Source organism: Crocodylus siamensis, chromosome 15 (assembly GCF_052110815.1).
Source record: "Crocodylus siamensis isolate JL-2025a chromosome 15, ASM5211081v1, whole genome shotgun sequence".
Taxonomy (NCBI): Eukaryota; Metazoa; Chordata; order Crocodylia; family Crocodylidae; genus Crocodylus; species Crocodylus siamensis.
Genome location: NC_143409.1, coordinates 12773500 through 12778410, shown reverse-complemented (window position 1 = coordinate 12778410; position 4911 = coordinate 12773500).

The following is a 4911-nucleotide window of genomic DNA, read 5'->3' as shown; positions in this document are numbered from 1 at the left end:
AAAAATGACACTGGGACAAAGCTGGCATGAACAAGCTTAGCATGAGACATGCTGTGTTTGAAGAGGAATGGAAGCATCTTTCAAGCATCAAATTTGCAAAAAAAGAACAAGAAAATGCTGCTTGGAGCAAAACTGAAGATGGGCAATTCCTTGTGAGCGATGAAGCTTCTTCCCCTCCATGGGCCCCTGTGAGTGGCAGCTGCCATAAATTTGCTCTCCCCTTCCCCCTCTCAAGTACAAAGGGATGAAAGACAGGCTGAGTTCTGCACAGCTTACTGAGATAAGGACTTTGCCTGAGTGGAAGCAGTTTGAAACTGTTCTCTCCATTAACAATTATGCTCCTTGATGGGTCTTTTATTGTGTGGAGCAGCTGGATAGGAATCAACAGTAAAGGGGGAAAAAAATCAATTTTGTCTTTAAACGTTGCCATTGTTTAACAGATGCTTTCTAGGGACCACAGCAGCCGCCTTTCTCACAAATCCCGCCTGCTGTCTTCAGCAGCTTATTAAATAAAGTACCAGGGTACTGCATCCACTGGAGCACAGAGGCAGCAGACCTGGGATTGCATCATTCAAAGGATTAATCTCCACTTGTCTGGTATAGTCCGCTCAGATCCAAGAAGCAAAAGAGTTTAACACGTTTTTAACATCCTTGCCTCTCAGACACACCATGGTTGCTAATGACTGCGTTCCGGCCCAGCCAACCCTAGCTATACCTCGCTCTGAGCTGGAGAACGAGGACCCATTCTTTGCCATGTAGATTTCTGCTCAATAAACCCCGTATCAGCCACTTTTGGTCTCCTCCCCTCCTTGTGCTCTGTAGAACTGGCTCCCCAGGCAGCACTTCCTGGGAGTCTATAATACAAATGCACAAGCAGAGGGAAAAACAAAGGCAGAAAGAAGTCACAGATTTTTTTTTTCTGGATTGGAAAGAATGGTTTGAGGACTGCTTTTAAATAACCCAGCCCTATTGTATGTAGAAGATGCTGCGACATCTCATTTCAATAGGAATTATGGGGAAAAAGGGTGCAGTGTTGATCAAAAGCGTTGTATAATGCACAGCGTTTCTAATGAATTATTCTCCTGCTCTATATAAAAACACATCCCAACTTCTCCTAACTTTTGTTTTGATTTGCATAAGGCCTAGACAGGCTATTTCCATTTGGCCAACTGCATGTGGTCAATAAGGCTCCTAATTTTGCACTTCAGTTTGGCACCTTGGTGTGAGCTGCTTACTGAGCAACAGCATAAGCAAAAGGGCATAAGTGAAGGAGGCGATCAGGGAAGCTAGAAAGACCCATCCCTCAGCCCTGAGTCCATTCTTTGAGATGAGATGCAGTTTGAATAGAATCGGCCTGAGCATATCGATTTTTTTTCCAAAGGAAACATTCTGGATTTTTAGGCAAATTACAATCTTTGTTGTTTGAAGACTCTAGGCCAAAAATCACATCTACTGCAATCAATAGCGTTGAAGTGAGGTTATAGCTGTGATGGTCCCGAACCTATGCGAGAGGCAAGGATTTTGTGGGTGATAATTCATATAGGACCAACTGCACGGTTGGGGTAGAATTGAACAAAGTTTGCAAACGCAGTGCATTCTTCTTCAGGTCTGAGGAAAAAGCAAGCACAATAAAGGTTGCAACTGTCTGTAAGGCTGTGAAATCAGAGGAGAGAGAAATTCCCTGGGGGAGCAGACAAGCAAATCACAGAAGAAAAGATAGCGTGATTCCTGAGAGACCAAGACCTTTCAAAAGGGAAGAGGGTGGTTATCACTTATAAAGAAAGATTAGCAGAAGTCAGGTAGTATGCTACGAAGCCAATATTGGTGTGCAGTCCTTAGTCCATAGAATCTAGACAATTTATGAGTTTTTGTTCCCAGGCTCATCCTTTAAAGGCGTTTTTGTATTTCCCTTGAGTACGAGGATAGTGAGGTCAAAAAGTGTGAGAAGTACTCTCCTACATGTGTTATTGGCTTCATAGACTTACTATAATCTCCCTGCCTCTAACCGTGTCTTTGGTCCAATAAAATATATCACCCACAGAAATCCTTGCCTCTCGCACCTACTACAGCTATTAATAACTTAATACCTAGCTCTTACCCAGTCCAACTGCTTTTCCTCCACAGACCCCCAAGCACTTCTGAGAAGAGGTGATGTTGCTTTCCCCCAAAATGTACACAAATTGATGAAGTGAGTTGATCAAAGTCACCCTGTAGCTCTTGGCACAGCCTAGGTCTCCTGGGCATCGTATCGGAGCTCAAGATATGTTCTTAAAGCAGATGTTTCACACTTGGTTTAAAGTGACATTACCTGTACACTAAAGCAGCCAAGATATCTCAGCACAGATGCTGGCCAGCTAAGAAACCAGCACTGACTTTTGCTGAGGGTTTCATCAATGTGAATTTGTGCTGTGCATTTGCTGTGTCCAACTGGCCTATCTGTTATGCCAGGATCGCCTTGGAGCCTCTGGGAATTAGTTACAACTCTCAAGGAGACTGCTGAGAGTCACCCGGGAGATCAAGGATAGGGCTTTCATTAGAACAAATATTATTAAATGTTGAATTTGATCTATACTGTAGCCCAGTGTATTTTGAAAACGTCATCGTAATGTGCTTTAGCCTTCCTGACGTCAAGTCTACATGCCATAATCCGTAACTGAGGTACGCAAGCCGGCAGGCACGTTCGCGTTGCACGTCGCAGGCACAGGGGCGTCCTGGAAAGCTCCTGGAATAGATTCAGAGTTGGCGAGCGTAGATGCCAGGCCCACCAAGCAAACGAGAAGCCTCCCTCTGTCAGGAAGGCCGCTGGGAGCGTTAACAGCCGAGCTCTTGGGACAACAGGAGAGAAGACGAGGGTGGGCGCGAGGGTCGTGGGCTGGGATCAAAGCAGGGGCTCAGCCGAGGAGCCACCAAGCGCGACTCTGCCCAGAGATGTGCAGGGAGGACGGAGCAGAGACAGCCCCGCGGCTGGCCAGGTGGGCACCAGGCTGGCGAGACGGGCCCGGTGACACGCCGTGGCTCTCCGGGGCCTCAGCGGGTCCCTTTGTCCTCTCTGCACTCCTTGGTGGTGGCTGAGACCATTGCCCCCGTCCCAGGCGCCGCGCAATTCGCTCGTGCAGCGCCACGAACTGCCTCACCCAGCGCCAGCTTCATCGCCAGCATGGGCATGGCCATGCCCTAGTGTAGCAGAGATGCTGGCGCGCGGGGGGCGGACAACACGACACGAGGCAACGCCCTGCCCTGCCAAGGGGGTGTGGGGCAGCCAGGGGGCTGCTTGGGGGGAGGGTGTGGTGGGGGGGTGCGGGGCAGCCAGGGGGGCTGCTTGGGGGGGGGTGCGGGGCAGCCAGGGGGGCTGCTTGGGGGGGGGTGTGTGTGTATGTGTGTGTGTGGTGCGGGGGTGCGGGGCAGCCAGGGGGGCTGCTTGGGGGGGGGGGGTGTATGTGTGTGTGGTGGGGGGGGTGCGGGGCAGCCAGGGGGGCTGCTTGGGGTGTGTGTGTGTGTGTGGTGGGGGAGTGTGGGGCAGCCATGGGGGCTGCTTGGGGGGGGGGGTGCGGGGCAGCCAGGGGGGCTGCTTGGGGGGGTGTGTGTGTGTATGTGTGCGTGCGGTGGTGGGGTGCGGGGCAGCCAGGGGGGCTGCTTGGGGGGGGGGGGTGTATGTGTGTGTGGTGGGGGGGGTGCGGGGCAGCCAGGGGGGCTGCTTGGGGTGTGTGTGTGGTGGGGGGGGTGCGGGGCAGCCAGGGGGGCTGCTTGGGGGTGTGTGTGTGTGTGTGTATGTGGTGGGGGGGTGCGGGGCAGCCAGGGGGGCTGCTTGGGGGGAGGGTGTATGTGTGTGTGTGGTGGGGGGGTGCGGGGCAGCCAGGGGGGCTGCTTGGGGTGTGTGTGTGGTGGGGGGGGTGCGGGGCAGCCAGGGGGGCTGCTTGGGGGGGTGTGTGTGTGTGTGGTGGGGGAGTGTGGGGCAGCCATGGGGGCTGCTTGGGGGGGGGGGGTGCGGGGCAGCCAGGGGGGCTGCTTGGGGGGGTGTGTGTGTGTATGTGTGCGTGCGGTGGTGGGGTGCGGGGCAGCCAGGGGGGCTGCTTGGGGGGGGGTGTATGTGTGTGTGGTGGGGGGGGTGCGGGGCAGCCAGGGGGGCTGCTTGGGGTGTGTGTGTGGTGGGGGGGGTGCGGGGCAGCCAGGGGGGCTGCTTGGGGGTGTGTGTGTGTGTGTGTATGTGGTGGGGGGGTGCGGGGCAGCCAGGGGGGCTGCTTGGGGGGAGGGTGTATGTGTGTGTGTGGTGGGGGGGTGCGGGGCAGCCAGGGGGGCTGCTTGGGGTGTGTGTGTGGTGGGGGGGGTGCGGGGCAGCCAGGGGGGCTGCTTGGGGGGGGTGTGTGTGTGTGTGGTGGGGGGAGTGTGGGGCAGCCATGGGGGCTGCTTGGGGGGGGGGGGTGCGGGGCAGCCAGGGGGGCTGCTTGGGGGGGTGTGTGTGTGTATGTGTGCGTGCGGTGGTGGGGTGCGGGGCAGCCAGGGGGGCTGCTTGGAGGGGGGGTGTATGTGTGTGTGTGGTGGGGGGGTGCGGGGCAGCCAGGGGGGCTGCTTGGGGGGGGGTGTGTGTGTGTGTATGTGGTGGGGGGGTGCGAGGCAGCCAGGGGGGCTGCTTGGGGGTGGAGGTGTGTGGGTGTCTGTGCGTGGTGGGGGGGGCTGTATTTTAGAAGCATCTGGGCAGCGTGCGTATGGGGAGGCTGTATTTTAGGAGCATCTGCGCCTTTAAGCCGGCGCGGCCCAGCCCTGCCACCCTCCCCGCCTTTCCGATTGGCTGCCCTGCCGGGGACGCCCCTCCCCTTCCTCCCCGCAGACAGGCCTGCGCCCTCTCGCGGCTGTCCATCACGCGGCCGTCCCTGCTGATTGGCTGGGGGCGGCCGGGGGAGTTCCCGCCCCCTC